Raw genomic sequence first — 27,243 nt, forward strand, 5'->3', positions numbered from 1 at the left:
TATTGATATTGTCCTAGATTATCTAGTGGGGCCTTCAATGTAACCACAAGTGTCCTGATGAGAAGGAGGCAGAGGGAGATTTACTTCCAGAGGGAGACGGCAACGTGGCCACTGAAGCAAGATGCTACCTGCTGGCTTTGAAGATGCAGGATGGGCCCCTGAGCCAAGGCATGTGGGCAGTGAGGCTCTCGAAGCTGGAATGGGCATGATGAGGAAAGAGGGAGGGAGCAAGCTCAGGCACCTTGATTTCCACCTGTGACGCTGATTTCAGACTTGTGACCTTCAGCCTGTAAGAGTGCACCTGTGCAGGTTTAAGCCACCACGGGTGTGGCAGTTTGTCACCACAGCTACAGGAAGCTCACACAGAGGCCGGTTCTATGCCTGTGGCATCCAGTGGGCCGTGAACATCAGTAGGTTCTGTGCGTTTGCTCTCTGAAGCCTTTGAAATGTTCTCCACACCCGAGGAGCACCGAAACCTCTCCAGGAGGCGTCCCTGTCTGTCTTTCTCATTCATTGCGCGTGGCCTTGGTGCTCTATTCTTTGAGGCCACAGCTACCCTCGGCATCCAGGTGCAGCCCTTTGACATGTCACCTGGGGATGCTTCAGTGCCCGGGGCCGGCGCAGATATTTGCATTTGTGACGTGGCCCCCCGGGGCTTCTCTCTTGAAGCCCCCGCTGTTTTCTCTGACCATGCTTTCCTTTGTCAATCCATCAATGCGCTGTTGTTGTTATTTTTAACGCCAAACATTTTCAAATAAATGCAAAGGTAGTGAATAATACGAGCTCTCATATCCAGGTCTGGACCCAACCCTTATCCGTAATTTTCTGCTTGCTTCACTTGCCCTTTTCTTCTTCCTACTCTTTCTAAAATCAGTGCCATTTTCCTTTTAAATAGAGGCTTTTCAATATTTAATGTGCTAAGAACTCACCTGGGGATCTTGTTAAATTCCAGATTCTGATTTAGTAGGTCTGTGACGGGGCCTGAGAATTTGCATTTTTGACAAGTTCCCAGGTTAACCGGCCCCAGGGTTGTACTTGACGCAGACACCATGATTTCAGTGCTTACTCAGTAGATGCTGCTAAGATGCACAGAACTGGGGTATCTCTGAAATACTCAAACATGCACATGTGTATTTGCTTGAATCACATATTCTGGCTTCCCTGCTAGCTCAGCGGTTAAAGAATCTGCCTACAACGCGGGAGATGCAGCAGGAACCACAGGTTTGATCCCTGGGGCAGGAAGTTGCCCTGGAGAAGGAAATGGCAGCCCACTCCCGTGTTCTTGCCTGAGAAATCCCATGGACAGAGGAGCTTGTGGGCCACAGTCCATGGGGTTGCAAAAGAGTCAGACATGACTTAGTGACCAGGCAACATGCTCTTCTATCCTTTTTTCCCCTTTCTTTTCTCCTACTAAATTATATCTGTTCCTTAGTAGCAAGGCTACCACCCACTCTTTCCTGTGAAGCTTGTAAGGAGCTTCTTCCCTTGTCATTTCTCCCACAGGACCTTCCCATTGACGTGGGAAGATTAAGAAACAGTTTCTCTCTTCATCTGCACCGCCATGTACCTTGCAGCATTATTCACAGTAGTTAACGTGTGGAAAGAACCCAAATGTCCACTGACAGGTAAATAGGAAGAAAAATGTGGCGTATACATAAAGGGAAGTATTACCCAGCCTTAAAAACAGAAGGAAACTCTGCCATTTTCAATGTGGATGAAGACATCGAGGACATCATGAAAACAAGCCAGCGAAGTAAGCCAGTCACAGAGGAATAAATACTGCTTGATTCCATGTATGTGAGGCATTTAAAACGGTCAAGCTCACAGAAGCAGAGAATAGAGGGGTGGTTATCAAGGGTCGGGTAGAAGGGCGAAATGGGGGATATGTTATTCCATTGGTTTGGCCACCGGATGTGAAGAGCTGATTCATTGGAAAAAACCCTGATGCTGGGAAAGATTGAGGGCAGGAGGAGAAGGGGATGACCGAGGATGAGATGGTTGGATGGCATCACCGACTCAGTGGACACGCGTTTGGGTGAACTCCGGGAGTTGGTGATGGACAGGGAGGCCTGGCGTGCTGCGGTCCATGGGGTTGCAAAGAGTCGGACACGACCGAGCGACTGAACTGAAGTCTCAGCTATGCGGGATGAATGAATTCTAGAAATCTCCCGTGTGACATAGAGCCTGCAGTAAACAATACTGTATCCCGCACTTCAACCCTGGAGAGGTTGGATATCCTGTCAGGCGTTCTTACCACAAAACACAGAGACAGGCAAAGACAGAAAGGGGCGCGCGGAGGCTTATGCAGGCGCGGGGTCTGCGGACTGTCCTCCTCATCGTGAGGTGTCACGGGGGCATGCAGACTTCCAAACGCATCAAATTGTACACGTCAAAGATGCGCGGTTTTTTAACCTAAATTCAGCTATTAAAAAAAAAAAAACCAAACAACAAACTATTTCTCTTGTGAATAACAAAATCTTTCTCTCTGTTCATGATTGCTTTACCCCAGCCACTGCTCTTTTTTTCTGAGATGGCAAGCACCGAGTCCCAGCGGGGCGGGAGGGCCTGGTTTAGGCTGTTAGAGCCGGGACCAGCTGTCAAGAGCCACGCCTTTTAGCTGCTATTGCTTTGGTGTCTCCCATGCTCAGTTTCAGAGAAGGCAGTGGCACCCCACTCCAGTACTCTTGCCTGGAAAATCCCATGGATGGAGGAGCCTGGTAGGCTCCTCTATGGGGTCGCACAGAGTCAGACACGACTGAGCGACTTCACTTTCACTTTTCAGTCTCATGCATTGGAGAAGGAAATGGCAACCCACTCCAGTGTTCTTGCCTGGAGAGTCCCAGGGACGGGTCAGCCTGGTGGGCTGCCATCTATGGGGTTGCACAGAGTCGGAGACGACTGAAGCGACTTAGCAGCAGCAGCAGCAGCAGTGCTCAGTTTGGACTATAAGGAAAGTTAAGTGCCGAAGAATTGATGCTTTTGAACTGTGATGTTGGAGAAAACTCTTGAGAGTCCCTTGGCCTGCAAGGGGATCAAACCAGTCCGTCCTAAAGGAAATCAGTCCTGAATATTCATTGGAAGGACAGATTTTGAAGCTGAAACTCCAATACTTTGGCCACCTAATGTGAAGAACGGACTCCTTGGAAAAGACCCTGATGCTGGGAAAGATTGAAGGCAGGAGGAGAAGGGGACAACAGAGGATGAGATGGTTGGATGGCATCACCGACTCATGGTGATGAGTCCATCATGAATGGACGTGAGTTTGAGCAAGCTCCGGGAGTTGGTGATGGACAGGGAAGCCTGGCCTGCTGCAGTCCATAAAGTCACAGAGTCGGACACGACTGAGCGACTGAACTGAACTGTGCTCAACTTTGGAGCCGGTTGCTCTCAGTTTCCCCTCTGCCCTGCAGGATCTGGGCTCCCCCTCTGCTGTTGGTCTCTGTTTCAATAGGCAAAGAGAGCAAAGGCTCAGGAAGAAAGCTGGCCCCATCACAAGGATGATGAAATGATCTCTTGGGAACTGGCTGTGCAAATCCAGACCTGAGAAAGGACAGCAAGGGTCACCCCTTCCCTCTCCTGAATCCTTAGCACCTGCAGGTCCAGCGACCCTTCCACATTGCTCTGCTGGGCCGGTGGCGGTGGTGGAAAGACAGCTCTGTCCTCATCCCTTGCCGAGTTTCCCCCTCGGCTGGGGAGAAACACATTTCCTGTTTCTCTGGACTACCGGGTAGCAGGGAGATTTCCGGCATTCTTTGTAGTGCTTGGGACATAAACACGCATAGGAAATATTTGGTGAATAGACGAGTGTGCTTTTTATGTATCCTTCTTCAAGAAACGGTCTGGGACCTCTGGAAAAAAATTGCTGAATAATTGAATGATAACATTGTTTAAAATTCAGAGGATGACTGGATCTCTGAAAAGTGTTTTCTTTTGATCCAGAAGAAAATTTTGGAATCTTGTGCGGTCCCACATGTGAATGCAAGAAGAGGGTGGCTTTTATGAAAACAGAGCAGAAAGTCAGAAGGAGGGGAAGCTGTGATGAACAGATACCTTGATGAAATATATATAAAAAGAGATGGATGAGATGAGGGAGATTCACAGGGGACCCCAGAGGCGACAGAATCCTTACAATGTCCCAGGAAATATTGACAGCCGAATCGACCTGATGGAAAATCAAATCGGTGATGTGGAGGACAACCTTAAGAGGTTCCCTTAAGAAGTCAGAAGAAAAATATATACACAGAAGAGGTGGAGCAATGGTGACATGGTGGCAGTTCTTGAGGAAAGAGCAGGGCCCCTCCTTCCTGACTAAGCCAGTGGAGACCCACACTTGGGCGGAACCTGGACAATGTGTTGAATTACAAGGAAAAAGATCAAAGTCACTAACTCACAAGAATCCTGGCAGGTGAAAGCAACACATCTAAGGGGTTTCCCAGCAAGGAACAAGTCAGACTGGCTTCTGTTCTTCCAGAGAATCTCACGGATAGAAAGGCAAAGTGTTTCTGCGTCTGAGACAGGGCTAGCAGCGGTCCTCCATTACAGGACTGTTGCAAAGCTGAATGAAATATGCATGGATTTAGACACTCTGAAGGGTGCCTGGCCTGGAATTTTCCTTCATCCTGATTGACCTTGGTGCTCTCGGTAGCTCTCAATAAGTGAAGATGCTGACTGCACTGGGGCAGTGTGGAGGCATCTTGGATATCCCCAGATGTCCAGATGGTTACTGCATGCCTGGTTTTGGAGCTCTAGACAGAGGTCTGGGGTGGAGGGGGTATTGCAAACTGAAGGGGCAGATGAAACCACCAAGAAAGCGAGTCTGAGGCATGAAGAGGTTCCAGGAGGACCAGCACTGTGATGGGCAGAGGAGGACCTGGGGAAAGTCTGGGACCGATCGGAGGTTTAAGAAGGGTTCTGTTCTCGGCAGTGGAGCCCACCAGGCAGTTAAGGTTGTCACTTGACCTGCGATGATTATCTCCTGTGGGAGTACCTCTGCCAGATGGAAAGGCCCAGGAACTGCCCCAAATCCTTGCCCGCTGCAGGTGGACTTCCCCACAGCCTATCACCTGCCTGGAGGGGAGTTTACCTGCTGGTACCCCAGAAGGCCCTGGCTTTTATTTGGGATCAGTCACTGATAACTCCCCGTTTTGTTGATAAGGATGTCTCCCCGTGACTTCCAGATCAGGGCAGACTAATTGGGACTGCAACGTTCAGTGTTTGAAGATTGTATGATTAGGGAAATTGTACAAATTCAATTTTGCCTCGCCAGATTCAATTCTACTCTAATCAGAGAGAGAGAGAAAACTCCAGTATAATAAGGATGGGAAAAAATGTTTCCAGCTGCTTAAGTGACTTGCACTGTAAATACCTCCTAGGAACTGAGACCTCTGGCCTGGCCTCGCCAAGGCTGTGGGAAGGGCGAGGGTTTGGTGGAGCTTCCTTATCTGATCTCGACGTGTCACTATCTTCTTTTCCTGGACGGCCCTTGAATGATGCCTCTGCAGAGCTTGGAACGTAGTGTTAGGTAAATAGTCTCAGGCAAATAGTGTCACAGGAAGAACTCATCCCTCCGCCTGGCCCAGCTTTGCATCCTGCCAGCCCCTCTGGGCTCGAGTGTGAGGCTGAGCACCTGTGGGCTGAGGGGGGTCTGGGACCAGAAGCATCGCACCAGCAGTGATGACCAAGTCCAGTGGACGGTGCCTTGACCTCCAGCCCATGTTCTACGCACCCTCCTGTCTTTGCCTTGCTGTTTTCTCCAGTAACAATGCCCTTTCTCGCCTCCTCCACCTGGTGAACTCTTATGCATCCTTCAAAATCCCGCTCAAATGTCCCTTCTAAAGATCAAGCCATCAGTTCCCCCTGGGAAAGAAGGTCACTCTGCTCTGTCCCACTGACACCTTATCTCTTGCCATGAATCTGCTTTTCTCAAGGAAGCACTAGTTAGACTGAACTCAGGATGCTTCTGTCCCTTCTAGCTGGAGCCAAGCTCAGTCTTAGAAAGAAGCTGAGGCAGACACCATTCCACAATGTTGGCCGTGCCGGGGACCAGGGAGACTCTCAGGCCAGCTCCTTTGTGTCACATGATCACAGTCCCCTCCAGCTGCAGGCCTGACCAGCCAGGACACGGGGCTATCGATGAGAGTGGGTTGATGTACATAAAGGCTTTGGCTTGTGGAGAGGAGTGGGCTCCTATTTTTGTGTTCAGGCCACTAAGAAAGGACAGCCGGGGTGACCACGCAGTGTGGCTGGGGTGGATGGCAGCTCTCACAGGGTGAAGGCTGGAGCCAGACCACTGCTGTGAGCCCTAGGGCTGCCACTTGGGGGACTGCCTTAAACTCCCTGGGTCTCAGTGTCCTCATCTGTGAGTTGGGGGTGCCAGTACACCTTTCCTTGTAGGAAGGCTAGAGGATTAAATGAAGTCTCCACTTGAAGCGCTCAGGATGGCTCACAGGTCAGCTCATCAGCAGGGCATGTTTGGATTTCTTTCTGCGGAGGGATCAGTGCCGGAAGCTGTAGGAAGCGTCTTTAGGAAGGAGCGTGTTAGGCTCTGGGTTCAAGCTGTGGAACTCTGGGACTGGGCAGCAGGCTGAGGCACATGGCTGGTCTGTTTGGGAGTATAGGGGAGCAGCTCGGCACTCTGAATCAACCCTCAGGGAGCACTTACTCTCTGCACAGTGCCTAACATTCCTCCCGAGAACCTTAGGATGATCTCGATAGTGCCAGGGACCCATTTTGCAGACTGGAAAACTCAGGAGATCTGATCTCCAGTAGGGGTGGGAATTGACACCAGGATTTCAACGCTGACTCCAAAGTGCCTCAGGTATTAGCACTCCAAATCATTCATCACATTTCGTATTCCCAGGGGTCCTGACTGTTGGTGAGATTCTGTGTACTTACTGTTGAGGAGGTGGAGGCTAGAGACGGCCCAGTGTCATCCAGTCCGTGAGCTGCGGGACCACAATTTGGTCCTAGTCTCCCTGATTTTTTGGGGGGGGGCACCAGGCAGCTTAAGGGGAAAGGCCATGGTGCTGATGGCGACCCATCTCTCCATCTTGCTTGGGGACCCAGGAGCCTGATTCAGGTGTGACCGAAGCACCTTGCCTGTAGTGAGTCACGCATCTGGATAAGCGTTAGCCTCATTTAATGCTGGCCTTGGGATCATCGCTCTGGCACCTCTATTTATGTTTTTTGAAATTTAATGACCTATGAATCATACTGGATAATTCACAAGTTGGACATAATCAGCACTGGCCAATTCCATCCAATTATTTGTGAATAAACACCGGGACCCACAGCTGGAACTGATGCTTCCAAATTTGAAATAAAAAAGCTGAGGAGTGTGAACAGAATGCAATACCTGTGTGTTTATAACGAACTTCACATTTTGGCGCGCTGGGTGACACCCAGGGTTTACTTGCTGTTCATTTGCATTGTGAAGTTTTTAAAAAATAGTAATTATCTGCAAAAGGTCAAATATTTGATTTATCTATCTAATTCAATTTCTCTAAGGCCTTTGGGATTCAAATTAACGCCCTTGTAATATCTTCATTGAAAAAGAAGATTAATTATGCTTACATGGAACTTAATTTGGCTTATCAGACCTTTAATATGGCTGTGATCATGAATGCATTTAAATTTAGGATTACGCGGGTGATCCCAGTGCCTTATTTGGGAGAACTTTTAATATTTGTCATTATTTTTATGCATATCATTTTTCCCGCCTGCTCAGGAAAATTAAAATGTCGGTTCTGAAAGAAATAAACATTATGTATTGACATTGGTAATTATGTTTTGGTATTTAAGGATGCATAAAAAACTGCACACAGGGCCTCAAATATAAATTTGCAGTTAATATCCTCCGAAGAAAACTGGTGCACTTTGGCTTGACTCACTAAATGGAAACAGGCCTCTCTCTGAGGTTGCTGGGATCTAGGCACATAGTTTTTACTGGCATTCAGAGATGCTCAAGGGTTTGAGGGGGCCCAGGAACTCTGTTTTAGGGTCAGGAGGCCTGGGGTTTCTCTTTATCACTAAAGTGCTGCGTGACCATAATCAGTCCTAAGCCCCTTCTGAGCCCCATGTTCCTAACTGTGAACGGTAATCATTTGCTTAGAGGTCCTTGCTCACTGGGCTGGCAGTTTCTCAGTGGCAGAGCGATCTTATCGAACCTCCAGACCCATCAGTACAGTGCCCGTTACATACAGATGGTATATAGGGCTTTGATCCCTAACTGAGGCAGTGGGGTCTTGGAGACAGAGGGCACGATAGTTCTGAGTTTGGCTCTGTATCTCTGTATCAGTCAGCTATGGCTGCATAACAAATCATACCAAAACGTAGGTGCTTAAAATAAGAGCTCTTCATTGTTTTTCAAGACTCCACAGGTCCCCTATGCTATTCTGCGGATCTGGGCTGGATTGCCTAATCTTGGCAGGGCTTGTTCACGTATCTTGGGTCAACTGGCAGATGGGCTGGAGGCTGGCTGGCCTAGAATGACTTTGGATGTGATAACTTCATGCATTTGCTCATTCTCTGGTGGACTAGTCCAGGCTTGTTCTCATGGCAGAACAGGGATTTGAGGGAGGAAGCAGAACCATGCAGGATTCAGCTTGCATCTGGTTTGCTATTGTCTTGTTGGCTTAAGTAAATGATGTGGCCACGCCTAGGGTCAGCATGGGAGCAACCTGCAAAAGGGAGGGGCCTGGGGAGGCAGCGAAGCTTGGGGCCAGCAATGCAGTCCGCCTACTACAGGCTCCATCTCGGTCCTGCTGCTTGATGGCAGGCAGTGTGAGTGGCGGCAGGGACCTCGAGTTCCGTCTCAGTCTTTCCCTCTGTTCGGTCTGGCAGAGATGCAATGGGGTTGAAATGAGACAAATGTATTTTAGGTCTTTGGCACCACGTTTGTGGTGACTGCCCAGCATCGCTTACCTGACGCTCGAAGGAGGAATGCCCAAAGATAGGCACTGCAGGTGTGTTTGTAAGGGTGGGAATCAGAAGCCACCTAAATGCTCATAAAAAGGCCCAGTGAAATAAATCACAGTATGCTCATGGAATGGCACACTTTTTAGCCTTTAGTTCAATAAATCAATGTCCTGCCGTGAAAGGGGAAGAAAGCACAACGTGTGATGTATTATATGAAGCTGTTTCTGGGTGTGTGTGATGTCAGCTGTATGTTTACCCTGGCTTATAGAGAAATATCTGGAAAAATATGTTCCAAACTACAAGTAGTGGGATTTAACACTTTTAGATGTCTTGAATTTTTACACTGAACATGTGTTACTGAGAAAGCCTGCATTTCTTGAATGAAATAAGAATAAAAATGGAAAAAAATTTTAGGCAAATAACATTAAAAAATGATGGCCTTTAGGGGCTTCTTGGTGGCTCGGTGGTAAAGAATCTGCCTCCAATGCAGGAGACACGGGTTCTATCGCTGGGTTCAGAAATATCCAACACGCCGAGAAGCACCTAAGCCCATGTGCCACAGCCACCGAGCCCGTGCACCCCGGAGGCCATGCTCAAACCACGAGAAGCTCGTGCGCCGCAGGCAGAGAGTAGCCCCGCTCGCAGCAACTAGAGAAAAGCCGGCGCAACTGCAGAGACCAGGACAGCCATAAACACATAGATAAGTAAATAGACAATTAAAAAAAAATGATGGCTTTTAGGTTCTAAGTTATCTGAGTGGTTGATAATAGTATTCAATAATAAATAATAAAACAGCAGGTACCATTAACTGAGCACTCATTATATGGTGAGTACTTTACATCCTAACAGGTAGGTGGATTTCCAGTTTACAGGTGAGGAAACTGAGGCTCAGAGCAGGAAAGTACTGGCCTGGGTGAGAGCTGCCCTCTAGGGTTGACCGTCGGACCCCCTCTCTGCACAGAGGCCACACTGTGTCAGTTTGCACGGCAGAGGCTCTCCTGCCTCCCCGCCCATCAGGAGGGCCGCGTGACTCTCCCAGATACAGGCTCCTGGGCCCCATCCCGTATCCAAAGAGCTATTCCTCTTTTAAGAGGGGACTCGGGACTCTGCGGTTTACTATGTGCCCACAGGGATCCTGGGGCAGTCAGGCTGGCATTCAAGAGCTGAGGCCTTCATTCCTTTTATCTTGTCTGGTGACTCAACTGATCTTCACAACTCAAGGAGATGAGCGGAAGGTGGATTGTGGCCCTCACTGTCCGTGCTGCGGATGAGGAAACTGAGGCTCAGAGAGAGACAGAGTCATTCGCTCAGGGTCCTGAAACTGGGAAATGGGATTTAAGCCCTGGCCTGACTCCAAGGGGCTTCCCTGATGGCTCAGCTGGTAAAGAGTCTGCCCCTGGGTTGGGAAGATCTGCTGGAGAAGGGAAAGGCTGCTGCTGCTGCTGCTAAGTCGCTTCAGTCGTGTCCAACTCTGTGCGACCCCATAGACGGCAGCCTACCAGGCTCCGCCGTCCCTGGGATTCTCCAGGCAAGAACACTGGAGTGGGTTGCCATTTCCTTCTCCAGTGCATGAAAGTGAAAAGTGAAAGTGAAGTCACTCAGTTGTGTCTGACTCTTGGCGACCCCATGGACTGCAGCCTACCAGGCTCCTCTGTCCATGGGATTTTCCAGGCAAGAGTACTGGAGTGGGGTGCCATTGCCTTCTCCAAGGGAAAGGCTACCCACTCCAGTATTCTTGGGCTTCCCTGGTGGCTCAGCTGGTGAAGAGCCCGCCTGCAGTGCAGGAGACCTGGGTTCGATCCCTGGGTTGGGAAGACCCCCTGGAGAAGGGAACGGCTACCCACTCCAGTATTCTGGCCTGGAGAGTTCCGTGGACGGTGTAGTCTGTGGGGTTGTAAAGAGTCGGACAGGACTGAGCCGCTTTCCTTTTCCCTTTCGGGCTCTAAGGCTGTGTACCACCGAGTGGATGGGCTGGTAGGTGGAGAAGGCCTTTCGGAAGGTAGCGGGGAAGAGGGACATTTTTGGATGTTGGGGTCCCCCTGGTAGTTTGTGGAGGCCACCTGCCCTCCCCCCTGGCCCTGGCTGTTGGGGTAGAGATGGCAGAATCCTTGTGGCCCATTTCTCTGCCAGGGATTTGGAGGCTGACACTGTTGTGGAGCTGTGGTGAGATTATTGGCTTTACTTGCAGTCGACTGGGGGGACTTGCCCCCCAGATGATCCCAAAGATCCAGCCCAATAAAGTGGGAATGAGAAATGGGTGCTAACCGGTCCGATGCCTCCTGCCTCCCTTCCTGGCTTTTCAGACTGATGGCTCTTTCTTTCTCTTTTCAGTTTTTCGCTTCTTGGCTTCTACCAGCACATTTCAGGGGAACAGGTTTGCTGGGAAAAAGAGGTTGTGATCAGAGAGCTTCGAGCCGTCTATCATTGATGATGTGGGTACCTGAGGGGTCTCCGCCTGCCTTCCTGGCCTTCGTAGCTGCTGGGAGCCAGCTGCTTGGGGACATGGGGCTGGGGACACAGGTAGGACTGTAGGCAGCCCCTGCAGGCCTGGGAAGGTCTCCTGTGTACCCCTAAACCTCGGAGGGTCTCTGTTGCCTTCCTTGGTGGCTCAGATGGTAACGAATCTGCCTGACAAGCAAGAGACGCAGGCCTGATCCCTGGGTTGGGAAGATCCCCTGGAGGAAGAAATGGCAACCCACTTCAGTGTACTTGCCGGGATAATCCCATGGAGAGAGGAGCCTGGAGGGCCACCGACCAGGGGTCGCAGTCAGACACGACTTAGTGAGTGTACAGGCCTCTCTGTCTTAGGTCTGGGGCCGGGACATGCCTCCTGGTTTCTCCCCCATGACAAGGAGCCCCATGACGGCATCTTTTTTGTCCCCTGTCCTCCAGCTGAATTTTTGCTTCCCCTCAGGCTCTGAAGGGTCTGTTCACAGTCATTTCGTGTATTTTATTTTAGTTCTTGTAACACCTTTATTGAGATACACACCACACGATCTACCCAATTAAACTGTATAATTCAATGGTACAATTGAATGGTGTTCACCAAGCTGTGCAAACATCCCCCTGTTAATTTTTGAGTATTTTCATGTTCTCTAAAGAAAGCCCATTACCCTTTAGCTGTCACCCTCCAACCCCCCATCCCTCCCAGCCCAGGCAGCCACTAACCTCTGCTGTCTTTACTGATGTTCTACTGTGGGCCTTTTGTGTCAGTGGAGTCATACAGGACATGGTTTTGGGGACGAGCTTCTTTTAGGTGGCGTCACATTCGCAAGCCTCACTCGTGCTGTGGCTCTGTCAGCGTCCCATTCCTTTTCATGGCTAAATAATATTCCATTGTTTTTGATAAATGGATAAATATGCCATCATTTATTTTATATTACGAGTATCTTTTTCTTTTTTGTTCCCCAAAAGATTTACCAATAAATGCAAAGAATACCATCAGATTAAAGACAAAAGTAAGAGATCATTTCTGAGAATTTTCATCAGAATATTGCAGAAATGGGAAAAATAATTGCACCAGGAATTCCATGGCAGCTTGCCTTGTAACTGCCAAAATGAGAAATAACCTCAATGTACAGAAATAGGGATCCGGCTAAATAAATTATGAGAATCCATATGTCATGTGGATTTATAGTCATTGACATGAAAAGCTATATCCATGACATGTAGTTGAGTCAATTAGGCAATCCCATTTTTGTAAAATTACACTTTCATTTCATGCCCATCTGGAGGAATATTCACCAAAATGTTCACATGAACATTATCTCTGAAGGACAGGATGTCAAGTGCTCTGTGTATATTTTCATTTGGGGGAGAAAAAGAATAAGGGAGTTGGAACTAGGAGTAAATAAATGTAGCAACATAAGATATACCCAAGGGGACGTTTGTTCTAAGTATGTGCCCATGAGTCATCTGCATTCGTGGAAAGGCCCTCCACACTGTCCCCTCTCAGTGAGCGCTAGAAAACAGACATGGATGATCAAACTTATCCATGGCTCTGAGCTTCCCAGCAGCCAAAGCAAAGAGGGAAAGGAGCACCCACACCTTACTGGGCTTGGTCCAGAGGACCCTATTCCTGAGTGAGGCTGAGCGAGCCATTCCTCTTGGGTCTCGGAGAGGTTCCTTCCTGTCACGGTGAACAGCACCCTCTACGTGTCTTCTCGGTACGCACAAAAGTGAGACTCCTCAGCACGAGCCACGAGGGAGCAACCGGGCAGGGCAGGGGGTTGCCATCCACTGTCAGCGCCTGACATTTGGGTTGGTGCCCTGAAGCGGGGAGCGGAGGGGGACCCTCATGGGTGCCTACCCCTTCTCAGGCTCACCCTCAAGGGTCTCATCATGCCCACTTTGCAGCTGAGGCGGCCAAGAGGAGGTAGCAGTTGTCTCAACTTACGGAGCTGAATGAGCAGAACAGAAAAGCCTCCCCAGGACCTGCAGTTCCTGGGCTGCAGAACTGCAGGCCAGAACTGTAGGCTCTTGGGACCCTACCCCTGGCCTCGAGGGGTGGAACCCTGGTTCCAAACAGCCTGTCTCCAAAGCCCTGGCATGCTCTCTGTTCATTCAGGCCGGCTGGTCTTCTCCCCACGGCCTGCCTCCTTACTGCTGTGTGACCCTGGGCCTCAGCTTCTTCATCTGGAAAATGGGGATAACCAGAGTTCCTCTTCCATGCCTTCTGGGAAGAAGGACAAGTAATAATCAGGTGAGGAGCTGAGGACCGAGCCTGGCCCGCGGGAAACGCTCTCTGTCTTCCCGAGTCTGGTTTAGTCCCCTCCCATCCATCCTCCTCTGTGTACCGACTGGACTCTTCTGCCCCTCTGAGGGTGCCAGTCCCCATTTCCTTCATGGAAACCCACCAGCATCAGCAGAGTGTCCGTGCCCTGAGTCCAGCCAGCCTTCCCAGTGCCCTCTCTCCTCAGCCCCTCACCCCGACCCCGCGTCCATCCTCCACCAGTTTCCGCAGCTAAGCTCCCCCCTCTATCACCTGTGCCCTCCTCCTGGCCCTTTCTCCTTCCTCCCTTCACCCAGCGGACGCCTCCTCACCGCTCGGGTTATGGCTTAGGTAGCACCTCCTACAGGAAGGCTTCCCTGATCCCCCAACTCCCCACAGCACCCCCACGCTTCCCGCCTTCCTGGCACAAGCATTCTCTGCTCCCTTTCGGCATCTCTGCACACCTGAGGTCCGGAGGGGCGTGACCCTCAGCTTGTTCATGACTCACAGAGGGTTGGCCTCACGGGGTAGTTGAATATCTGATGAATGGCTGGAGAAAGAGTAGGCTTTGGCAGGCAGAGGCCAAGCCAGGCTGATGGACTCCATGAGTGAGTACAATCCTGACATGTTTGGGCTTGGAATAGAGCAGACTATGCTGTGCCCGTGGGCTGATAACTTGTGTCATGGGCCTGACCATCAACCCATTTGATAGCTGAGTAAACTGAGTACTGAGTGGCTAACCCGCGCGCCTAAGGTCACCAGCTAGTGAGAGGTGAGCCGACTTCAGGTCCTGAACACCAGACGCAGGGCCCTGTCTGCTCCCAGGCCGCACGCGGAGAGACGGACGGGCCGTCCTAGAAATGAAGGTGAGCAAGGATGCTGGGGTCAGAGTAGCATTTTAATAAGTTTGCCCGGGTGCTTGCGGGAGAGATAACACACCCACGGTGGACTCTCGCCTGCGCGCCTCCTGCTGCGGGCGCGGATCCTGCGGGTGGCCACCCCGGGTGGGCCAGTGTAACCCCCGTGTTTGAATGTCAAGTATCGTGTACCGTAAAGAGATGCATAGAAGAGCGCCAGAACACTGGAAGACACACACACACACTATTCTCCAACACAGCCATGTACAGACTCGTGAAGGCAGGCATCACACACACACACACACACACACACACACACACACACACTTCTCAGAAATTTGCAAATAGAAGGAAAACTCAGGAGTGAAGTTTCAAGGGCTCAGGAGGTGGATGAAGCCGGGAAGCTGCCTCTGGGACGTGTGTGTGTGTGTGTGTGTGTGTGTGTGTGAGTGTGCGTGCGTGCGTGTGTGTCTGACTCTTTTACTGCCCCCCCCCCAAGTTGCCTGTCACATCAAGGGTGCCCCCTGGTTCCCTGGCCATTGGCCCTGAGGCAGAGGACTCTTTCTCAAAGGGTAACCTGACCACATGACTTCCTGTTTAAAACCTGCCTGACTGCTCTCACCTGTGGAGTCTCGTGTGATCTGGCTCCTCTGCCTTCTTGGCTTTGGTCATCTCAGCCCAGCCACATGGACTCTTACGGTCCCTCCCACCCTGAGGTCATTTCCTGCATCAGTGGGACTTTCCACTGTCTTCGCCCTTCTGGCCTATCCACACTGGTCCTCCGTTTCTCCATTCCGATGTCACCTCTTCTAGGAAGCCCTCCCTGACTTCCCACACTGGGTCGGGGCCCCACTCTCCGCCCATCCTCACCCCTCTGAACTGTCATCCTCAGGGCTTTGCCTCCTTCACTAGCCAAAAGCTTTTTAGGGCATCTGGGTATCTCTGGCAGCCAGCACAGTGCTGGGCATCAGGATTCCAGGCTCAACTCTGCTTCTGTTTCTGATGGGCACTCTCCTTCACCGGGGCCAACGTGTGAGACAAAGCCTCTATGCGACGCAGGACAGAGCGCGGCACCGACCACCGTAACTAAGGCAACCCGGCACCTTCTCAACACCTCCCGAAGCTCTCTATCATCACATCCCAGTGCCTATCACAGGTGGGCTTGCTAGGCGGCGCTTGTGGAAAAGAACCTGCCTGCCAGTGCAGGACACATAAGGGACGTTGGTTCAATCCCTGGGTCGGGAAGATCCCCTGGAGGAGGGCAAGGCAGCCCACTCCAGTGTTCTTGCCTGGAGAATCCCGTGAACGGAGGAGCCTGGCGGGTCACAAAGGGTCGGACACGACTGAGCAGCTAAGCACAGCACAGCTGAGAAACCCGAGGCTCCGGGAGGGGAAGAGCAGGACCAGGCGCAAACCCAGGTCTCTGACCTCCTCCTCCTGCAGGGGCTGGTGTGATCAGGGAAGCCTGGAGAGGAGGAAGCGCTTCTGCTGCGCTCCCATGTCTGGGTGAGGTCTGGACGCGCTGGGGAGGCCGGGAGGAGGGGCAGCCTGGACCAAGGTTTTGGCAGGGAAACTGCGGGATGTAGGCATGCTTCTATGCTCCTGACCTCGCTGAGCCCAGGTGAGGAGGCTGGAGAGGCAGGCCAGCACTGGATCCTAGGGAGCCTTGCAAGCCAGGTTAAGCCAGGCGCCACCAGGCCCTGGGGAAGAGTTCGGAGCAGGAAAGAGGCTTTGCTTCGGAGCTGGGAGCCTACTGAGAAGTCTGGAGCCACATCCCAGCTCCGGCGACGGAGGCCGGAGCGGCCCGCACGCCCCCTCCCTCTGCCCTCTGTCCGACCTTGGCGGGGTTCCCTGGGATATGGTCCGATTTGCCCCGTGGTCTCTGCTTCAGAGGTGGCCGCTGCTGAACGGGCCTCCGTGAGAGCATCTGGGCTGCTGTCGGAGGGCCTGGAGGGGAGCCCGGGGCGGGGGCCGGAGGCGGGGGTTCGGGGGGAGGGGGCGCGCGAGGAGGGAGGGTGGCCGCCGCCTCTGACTTCCACAGGGGGTCAGTGTAGCATTAAAGTTCCTCCCGCCGGCTCTGCCCCGCCGCCTGCACACACCCTGACGGAGGCGCTTAGGTTCAGAAATCTGGGTCAGCTAGTTATATTTGGAACCCCTGGTGGGCAGGCGGGAGGCCCGGTGGGCTGGGGGACGCAGAGCCACTGGAGAATCAAGTGTTTGTTTGTTTTCTTTTTTGTGTGGATCTTAAAGTTGCAGAAGGCACTTCCTGAGAAAGCCACATTTCTGTAGCAGGGAGAGGACCCCGCCCTTGCCTCCTGGAGGTCCCTGGTAGGTTGGCAGAGACCCCTCCGTCTCTGCTTTCACTGGGAAGATGGGGTGCCACCTTCCCAGTGGGCTGGTCCCACCCAGCCCCAGAGGGCTGTTCTGACAGACCCCAGAGCCCTAGGGAGTCTCAGCGATGACCCAGATCTCCAATACTCTGGTACATCCTTCAGCTTTCTGCTTGGTTGTTGAGAAAGTTGAGAAACAGGCCAGAGAGGTGCTCAGATTTGCCTAAAGCCTTGCAGCAGGTGGAGGTCAGGCTTCCCCATTTCAAGCTTGGATTCTTCCTTGTGCCTGTGCTTCACAGAGTCTTGGGGGGCTTCTTTGAGCCTTAACCTCCAAGGATTCTGTTTCACTTGGTTTGGGAGAGGGTCTGGGGGTCCACTCTCTCTAAACAGACTGCCCAAGGAGTTCTGAAACAGGCTGTGGGCAGATCACACTGGGGGCTCACCCAGCCAAGTTCTCGAGCTTCTCAGGCTTGAATGTACAGACGAATCACCTGGGCCTGGTGTTCAAGTGCCCGATCCAATCCAGTACACCCAAGAGAGGGGGCCTGAGAATCTGTATTTCGTCTAACAGACTCCTTGGTGATGCCGACCAACACCCTGAGAACTGTGGTGGTTGAGGGCACACTCTCATCCTCTGAGCGTGCTCAAGGGTCAGATAAGTTGCAAAGCTAACAGACACCCGCTCTGCTGTCCCCTCCCAGGGGAGCCTGATGTTTTACGGAATCACGTCACTTTCTGAAATTTCTTCTGAACCTCAAATCTAACAACTCACCCCCTCCTCTGAATTCCCTAAATCAGAGACGAGGGAATCCCAAACACAGAAGAAGGAAAAGGCAGAACTCTCACCAGACTCCTCTGCTTAGAGGACTCCTGCAAAGCTGCAACTATTGGCAAAATCTCTACTCTGTGTCCTGGGGGCTTCCCAGGCGAGGGTTTGATCCCTGGGTCAGGAAGATCCCCTGGAGGAGGAAGTAACAACTCACTGTACTATTCTTGCCTGGATAATACTATGGACAGAAGAACCTGGTGGGCCATGGGGTCGCAGAGTCAGACGCGAAAGACCGCACACACTCCTCTGTGTCCCCAGAGGGACAGAAGTGCTTGGGGAAACTTAGGTGACCCTAACTCCCCAATGACACTTGTCCTCGCTCTCTTTTTCACACCTTCCCATTATTATTTCTGCCCCTTCCCTGAATCTTGTGTTATGTTAATAGTCCCTAAGTATTTTTAATTAGATTTTCCAAGCAAAAGAAAGTTTCCAAAGTTAATTAAAAGTTGCCTCTCTGTAATTGTATGAAAGCAGCTTTTGCTTCTGAAAATTAAATTCTCATAATTAAACTCCTCTATCCGTTTAAACATTTCGGTGAAGTGTTTATTGTTCGTTTATTATGAGGGAACCTTTGGTGGGTTGCTGCTCGTCCAGCCAGGCACTGGTCCATCAGATGCCGTGTCATGGACTCAAGTTTCCGCTTCCTTTGGTGATTGCGTGCCCCTGGGAAAGGAAGATCACATCCCGCCTGGGTTAGGTGGTTGTGGGAAACGCAGGCTTGAGTTTGTCCCGGAATCCCCTTGCGCTTTGTACGGCAGACCATACACATCCTGACTCGCTTGTACATGTGGCCCCTCCCCGTTCACCCTTCATTTGCATCAGCGTGGGCCACGTGACTTCCACTGGCCAATAAGTGGCGGATACGTGATGTGTGTGACCCTGAGCCAGAAACTTCAGGAGCCACATACAGTTTGCCACAATCATCTCCTGTGTCTCTGCCGTTATGAGTGGCAACGTCGCAGACAGACAGAGGTGGCCCTGCCAGTTTGGGACCTGGAGGAAGATGACGTGAAGCAGAGATGTAGTCACCGACCTCTGCTCTGGTATGCGCCTAGCTAATTCTCATGACTCAGCGTGGAGGCCCCTTTTTAAAACATAAAACTAACAAGGCAGGATTAGTCTTCCTTCCTATTAGCTCCCACAGCTCCTGAGCCTTTCTGATCTACAAACACCTATGCTTCTATGTCTAACTGAATAAATGGCAGGGTCTGCTTAAAACTGAATCCGATGAAAACAGACACTGAGTCTTTTTTATAAAGGAATCATGTATTTGACTGTGTTAGGCCTCAGCTGTGGCTCACGGGATCTCCGTTGCCTCATGCAAGCTCTTTTGTTGTGAGGCACAGACCCTCTAGCTGTGGCATGTGGGATCTTACTTCCCTGTCTAGGGATCGAACCCATGTCCCTGTATTGCAAGGCAGATTATTAACCCCTGGCCCACCAAGGAAGTCCCAGCAGTGGATCTTATTATCTGGGAAGCTATAATCCACGGCTTCCCAGGTGGCGTCAGTGGTAAAGAATCCACCTGCCAGTGCAGGAAACATGAGAGACGTGGGTTAATCCCTGGGTTGGGAAGATTCCCTGGAGGAGGGCATGGCAACCCACTCCAGTGTTCTTGCCTGGAGAATCCCAGGGACGGGCGAGCCTGGTGGGCTATAGTCCATGGGGTGGCAAAGAGTCAGACGTGACTGAATGTCTGAACACAGCCCAGCATGCTTATCGAGCGAACAGCTAAGCTTTAGGGGGGCGGGGTCAGACAGATGTGACCAGTCCACTGCTTACTCTCCAGGTAATGATGGACTGATCATCTAACCTCTACGCGTTAGTTTTTTCATCTTTAGGACGGGGCTGATAATGAAGCCCGTTTTTGACTTTGATCCACATCCCACCTTTAGATGCCCACCCCTACCCACCAGGGTGACGGTACGGACAAGGGAATAACATGAGCTCTGAGCTTCCCCACTTCCTCCGTACATGGAGCCCCAGGACAGGGAGTCTCTGCTTTTCTCCAGACTTGACGGAAGAAATCTGATCAGTGATGCTGATGAGTCAACCTGGCTAAGGCAACTTGGATACACAGCTCTGTGATTTATTACTCAACACAGAATCTGAGTAGAAGTAGGAGGTGAAACAACAGGTTGGCAAGACTTGGCCGGGAAATCTTCCCTCAGGCTGGAGGCTCAGGTTGGCCACAAGTGGGAGTTTTTCCTCATGTATCATTCATGGTGTGTGGCGCAGCCCCTCCCAGACTTCCCTTCGGACTTTTCCCTAGGGTTGTGCTAATTACTGGAGAAGGCAATGGCAACCCACTCCAGTGTTCTTGCCTGGAGAATCCCAGGGACGGGCGAGCCTGGTGGGCTGCAGTCCATGGGGTCACGAAGAGTCGGACACGACTGAAGTGACTCAGCAGCAGCAGCAGTGCTAATTATGCCGTGTGTGGTTTCCCCTGTGGGAATCAGAATAAACACTTTCCCCAAAGGTCCATGTCCTCATTCTACAAGCTGAATATGTTGTGTTACATGGCATGGAGGAATTCAGATTGCAGATGGAATGAACTTTGCTACTCAGATGACCTTCAAAGAGGAGGGTTATTCAGGGGGCTCCAGTAGGATCACTGGGCCCTAAAAAGTGGAAGGAGGCACACGGGAAGTCAGAGTAGGAGAGGGGTGTTAAGATGCTCTGAAGACGGAGGAAGGGGCCACAAGCCAAGGGATACAGGTGGCTTTTAGGAGCTGGAAAAGGCAAGGAAACAGATGCTCTCCCGCAGCCTCTGGAAGGAACACTGTCCTGCAGACACTTTGGTTTTAGCCCAGTGAAAGCCATTTCAGACATTTGACCTCCAGAACTGCAGGATAGAAAAGACATTTGTGTGCTTTCCAGGTGACTCAGTGGTAAAGAAGGTGACAGTCGCTCAGTCATGTCCGACTCTTTGCAACCCCATGGACTATACAGTCCATGGAATTCTGAAGGCCAGAATACTGGAGTGGGTAGCTGTTCCCTTCTCTAGGGGATCTTCCCAACCCAGGGATCGAACCCAGGTCTCCCGCGTTGCAGGCGGACTTTTCACCAGCTGAGCCACCAGGGAAGCCCGTGTGGTAAAGAATCCACCTGTCAATACAGGAAACTGAGGAGATGCAGTTTCGATCCCTGGGGTGGGAAGATTCCCCTGGAGAAGGAAATGGCAACCCACTCCAGTATGCTTACCTGGAAAATTCCAGGTAAGAGAAGTCTGGTGGGCTACAGTCCATGGGGTCACACAGAGTTGGACACAGCTGAGAACGCACACACACACAAATTCATGGTAATTTGTTAAAGAGGTGACAGGAAATGAACGCACCCCACACTGACTGCTTCCTCATTTCTAAATGTTCTTCTCCTTATATAACGTCACTAGTATAAAGTGGGTTTTCTATTTTCAGGGCACCAGGGAGTGAAATATTAGTGGGTGGCTTTGATGAAGACTTTTGTCTTTCCAAAGTGGCCTTCCCTCTTCGGATTAAAAAAAGAAAATGTAGCTATCCTCCAGCTCTGCCTGTTTCTCCCCTGGTTTCACCTCCCCTCCGCAACAAGGTCTGAGTAGTCTGCAGAGTTTCCAGTCTGCAGAGTTTCCTCTGAATTTACCAGCTACTGTTTTGGCTTTTTCCTAGCTACCCTGGTCCCTATCCATCCTCCTAAACCATAGATTCCCTCGGCTCAGCACTTTACATTTAACATTATTTTACTTTCCCCAAGTGTTCTTTTGCATTTTTTATTTCCTTGTTGATTTTCTTCATTTAGTTCCTTCTTCCCTCCCTCCCTCCTTCCATCCTTCCCTCCTGTTTAATGCTTTGCTACTATTATGGATGAATACAGACACTCTGCAATATTATACTTCTGTATACTAAGCAATGAAAAATACCAACTGTCCCGGTACCCAACACGGGCTCGCTGTTTGCCAGACCCAGAAGCAGCATCCTCCGGCCACTGTGAACAGCTCTGACCTACTTCGCCTCATTGTTCCAAGTGTTGCTATCCTTCAGTGTCTTTTTAACTATTGTGTCACGTCCTCTAAATTTAAACTTTCTCACCACTCGGCTACCCAGAGGCTAACAAACATTCCCTTGTTTCTTGTTTCGTTTCATTGCACTCTGAATTCAGGACCAAGAGTAAAGTTCTGATCGAAACAGTCCAGAAAGGTCTGTATTCTGGGAGGGAAGCGAGACCACCCGCACTGCCTCCTTTCTTTTTAATTTCAATCCTTCTTGCACTAAACACTCCCCATTCTGCATAGTTTCACAAAAGCTACATTCCAGGGAGCAGAGAATGGGGACAGTTTGCCCTCGGGTTGAAGGTCAGGTGTGGAATATACGCTGTCAATATCACAGACTCTCTGAAGGCCTGACTCAGATGACAGTCAAAGGCAGAGGGTAGACAGATGCAGACATGAAGGCTTTGTTTCAAATCCTCTCCTAGCTTTTCTTTACTGGAACTCCACACAGCATTTTATTTTATTTTGGAGAGTTGGAAAAGAAAGTCTTAATGCTTTAATGAGACAGAAATGGATACTCTCTAATCACTATTGTTATTTATATACCACGACCATATTGCAAATGTGCAGGCAGTTGAACAATGAAATCAATCAAGAGCCCCCGCCCCAAACATTTCCCAGTCAGTTCAGCCACACAGATGTCTATATGGGTCTCTTTCATTTTCTTCCTCTCAGTTCTCTACTTAAAAAAAAAAATTGTGGTGCAGTGTGTATAACATAAAAGTCGCCCTTTAAATCATGTTAAATCAATTCAGTGGCGTTAATCACATGCACACTGTCGAGCAGCCAGTTAAGCAGTATCTCCCCATCCCCATCTCCGGCCTACCTCTGGTTCACTTTCTGTCTCCATAAATCTGCCTGCTGTAGAGATTTCATGTAAGCAGAATCACACAGCGTTCACACTTTTGGGGACTGAGTAGTATTCCCTTGTGTGTGCGTGCCACGTGTTACTTATCCATTCTTCTGGTGACGGACACGTGGGCTGTTTCCACCTGTTGGTTATTGTCATGATGCTACCGTCAACACTGTGAACAGGTGCCTGCTCGCATCTCTGTTTTCTTTTTGGCGATGTACCGAGGAGCGGAACTACTGGTACAGCTAGGCGTGGACGCGGTAATTCTTCATCTAACTTCTTGAAGAGTTGCCAGATGGTGTTCTGCAGTGGCTGCGCCATCCACCTCCCTACCAGCCACGCACAAGGTGGAGGGAGCCACAGCTGTCCGCCAGTCTCCTTGCCCGCTATCTTTCCTTTTACCAGATCCGTTGTTGGTTCTATTCCCCCCCACCTCCTAGTTTCTTAGAGGCGTTCAGGTATTTTTAAAATCAGGGTTCTATGTTCTCACTTTTATTCACTCTCTAAATTATCCACCAAGATTGGCCCCAAACATGGAAACTCACAAACTGCCCCCGTGGAGAAAGCAACGTCCCTGATGTCATGATGCTCCCACACTGTGGACTGAGCTGGGCTCCATGAACAGTTCCTTACTGGGCACCTTCCACCTCCCCAGAACCCAGGACAGTGTCGTGGGGGAGGAGCGAGACTCGGAAATGAGCTACCTGTCTCGTCTCCTGCCTTTACCTGCTACTAGCTGCGGGACCCCCGCAAGTTAACTTGTTGCTCATTATCGTGGGGTGGATCTTGTAGGATGTTTGTGTAGATTCAGTGAAAATGGGTGCAGAGGACTTAATATACATGAGTCATTCAGGAAATGCTCATTACTTCAAAATCCCAGCAGGAATCCTCATGTACACAGTAACGGCTCACTTTATTGGCTAGTCGTTATTATTGTAGCTCACCTTGGGGAGTTGGAACTGAAATAGCATTTTATTATTTGTATTTATTTTTTTAAAAGTATTTATTGCCTTTTTGGCTGCAGCGAGTCTTAGCTGAGGCATGTGGGACCTTCGCTGGCAGGTGGACCCTTCAGTTGTGGCCTGAGAACTCCTGGCTGTGGCGTGTGGGAGCTAGTTCCCCACCCAGGAGTTGATCCTGGGCCCCCGCACTGGGCGTGTGGACTCCTAACTGCTGGGGCACCGGAGAAGTCCCTGAGGTGGCAGTTTACGGGAGAGAGCGGAGCGCGTGAAGGGGCAGTGCAGGAACGCGTAAGGAAGGGGGCTCGGCTGGAATGAGGTGTGTGAGCGAGTGTTCTTATTTTCAGTCTCGAAGTCGTGTTTGACTCTTTGTGACCCCAGGGACTGTAGCCTGCTGGGGTCCTCTGTCCATGCATGGGATTTCCCAGGCAAGAATACAGGAATGGGTTGCCATTCCTTCTCCAAGAGATCTTCCTGACCTGGGGGTCAACCCTCCATCTCCTGCATTGGCGGGTGGATTCTTGACCATTGAGCCACCAGGGAAGCTAGTGATAGGGTGTAGCAAGAGTCAATTTTCAGAAGTAGGTAGGACGGACAGACTTCAGAGGCCCTGAGGACAACCCTACTCTCAGCGAGTCTTTGAATGAGATTCTTGGTCTTAGTCTTGGAAGTTCCAGAGCCCAGGGGCGGAGGTTATGGAGACTGGAGGGAGAGTAGGTCAGCGCTCCTGCCTGAACCCACAGGAACCCCTCGGTGATTGCAGCTTTGCTCCCATATTTTGTGAAATGGAAGGTTGACAGTTATACTCCAAATTTTGAAAATTTGTGGAACAGAAGAGGTCGGTTAAGGTAGAGTTCCTTAGAACAGACCCAGAAAAATGTGCCTTTAACATCATGATAATTTATGGAAAGGCCACTCCATAAGCACTTTGCCAAGTCTTGCAAAAATAATAAAACAGAGGAGAATGTGAACATAAAAAGGAAGAAAAAGAGACATCACTTTGTAAACCAGGGCTGGCATGAAAAAAGGGGTATAGTTGTCATAATGGAAAAAATTTTTTTGACTCCTAAAGAAGGTAATTCAGAAGTAAAGTTACTTTCTATACAGATATTTTTAAGAAATCAGTTTTTCATGAAGCCATTTTTATTCAACTACCTGATTACATTTTGTCTTGAAATTAAGACTCTCCAAGTGAATATGATATATATATTTAACAACATAGAATATATATTTAATGTGTAATAAATATATAATCATTGATATATAGTATTTATTAATGTTATTTTAATAATTAAATGTTTTAATAAACAAAACATAGGCATGTGCTTTGAAAATGAAATGATGTGATTGCAAAAGAAAATAATTGAAAAAGAAAAGCAACGGGGCTTCCTGAATTGTACTCACCAGAGGCGATCACTTTTCATCCTTACTGAGACAGTTTTTAATATTGACAAATCTGGTTCATGTTGGGAGCGTGCGTCTCTCAGAGTTTGTATTTATTGTATTTAACTGGTATGTCAAACATTTACTATTTTTTTCTGCCAGTATCCTATTTTAGGTCCAGCCAGCACCACCGCGTTCCAGGCAGGTAATGGTGGGGCTGGCAGGGGATTTCTGGGAGGAAGAAACGGCTTTAAGCCTAATTTTTCTTGGCAGCATGCAGTGCCAATGTAGACAGCTTTTTCTAAATTAAGCAAAGATGCCTCCAGACCAACAGTCATTGTCTGAAGTCAGCCCTGGTTGTTGCTACAACACTCCCTAGTGTTCACCTTCTCTGTCCCTGGAGTCACGAGGAAAGAGCAGAGAATTGGAGTAAGAAGGCCTGGGACACGTGTAGTACTTTACAGGAAGACCCTCTCGGATTCTGCAACTGAACTCCAGCCAATATAAACATCTCTCCTGACTTCCTTATCCAAACATGGTAAACTGAGAAGGCAAGGGACTCAGTCAAGTGACCTGAGCTGGTGACGACTTCCAATTGCACAATGTTGACACGTGGGCCTCAACTCCCTTCTTTCTGGTGTCCAGCATGGACACTGGCTGATAGAGATGGGGTGGGGAGGTGGGGAGGGTGGTCTTTGGGTAGACAGGGAGGGCCTAAGAAGCTTTGGTCAAAAGTCACGTGTGGCTGCAAAATACCTTTGGGAAGCTCCAATACTTTGGCGACCTGATGTGAAGAGCTGGCTCACTGGAAAATACTGTGATGCTGGGAAAGATTGTAGGCAGGAGGAGAAGGGGCGGCAGAGGGTGAGATCCTTGGATGGCATCACTGATTCAATGGGCATGAACTTGGGTCAACTTGGGAGATGGTGAGGGATGGGGAGGCCTGGCGTGCTGCAGTCCATGGGGTCACAAAGCACAGGACACGACTTGGCGAGTGAAGAACAAATCATGAGCGTGTGGACCCGAGCCTCCAGCCAGCGGGGGCGAGGCGAGATGCCGGGTGCGGCTCTCTGGACTGGGGAACTGGAAGTTCGAGAGGTGAGAGTGGAGGCTTGGCCTGTGGCCTGTTGAGTCTTAGATTCTAAGGGCCAGAAGGGGCCTCAAGAGTCTCCTTATTCAATCCCTTCTTCAAGATTTGACCCTTCTCCATAACACTATCTCTGTGGGATGTTCAGACTTCACTCCCATGATGGAGAGCTCACCACCGTCATCCCCAGGTCACATCTGCCTTCCTGGCCCAGTGCGCTGACCTGGGATCGGGGTTTTCTTTCTTCTCCAGGTTGAGCCCTCCAATTCTTTGCTTGTCCCTCATGAAGCAGATTCGGATCTTTGCTAGTGAGTATTCCACTGGTCCTTGTTCCTCTGAAAGGCCAGCATCTGGGGCGAAAATTTATGCTGCAGAAAACCAGCTGTGTGGCTCTGAAGGCACAGGGGTTCCCACCTGCAAGGTTTCGGGGCAGGAGTGGGAGCCAGTGGCCTTGGCTTTGATCACAGGCTGCTGGGCCGCAGGCGTGCCGTTTCATTAGTGCTAGCAGTCAGATGCCAGCCAAGTGTCGCCGGACGCCAGGAGATGGAGAGTAATAAGCCTTTTCCGTCTCTCCCTCTCCCCCCAGCTCTCTTCTCCAGAGCTGAGAGCATGAACCCTGCTCCTCCCCTTGCAAACAGAGCTTCCAGCTCTCGTGAAATCACCCGCTGTCAGGACTGGAAGGAACTAGGGAGCTTGTATCCCTCCAGCATTCGTCCTGGGCTTTTTTCATCCATGCCCTCAGCTTCAAGTGCCACCTCCAAGCTGGCCTCCCAGACTGTCACCTCCAGCCTGGTGCCTCCTGATCACAGACCACCTGGGGGACGGCGGGCATCTCCCACTCGATATGTCCCAAACCTGCTCAGCTCGCTCCACCCACAAGCCTGTCCTCCTGGGTGAACGCTCACTTCTGTGCACACACCTGATTTGCCCAGTCTCCACGACAGCACTCTGATTGCCCTTCTCTCCCCAGCCCTCCTTGGCCTCCTCCTTCCCCAGGGGCACCTGATTCTGAAATCAGCTCTGCCCACATCGCTCCTGCTCACAGTCGGTCCTTCGCTGGCTCCCTGTTGCCTCCTTACTAGGACCTCACTTCCTCTCCTGCCTGTCTCCCCAGTCATCCCCAGTGTGGTTCCCTCATCCCCATTCTCTTCCGTACCCTCTGCTGTTCATGCCAGAGAAGGCCAGCCCCTGCTCTCTGATGCAAACCCCCTTCTTAGGTGTAGCTGTCCCCCTGAAGCCACTCTCAGCGTGACAGATACTCACCACTCCTCCCAGGCCGCGTCTGCATCCT

The sequence above is a fragment of the Ovis canadensis genome, chromosome 2 (genome assembly GCF_042477335.2).
Source record: "Ovis canadensis isolate MfBH-ARS-UI-01 breed Bighorn chromosome 2, ARS-UI_OviCan_v2, whole genome shotgun sequence".
Lineage (NCBI taxonomy): Eukaryota > Metazoa > Chordata > Mammalia > Artiodactyla > Bovidae > Ovis > Ovis canadensis.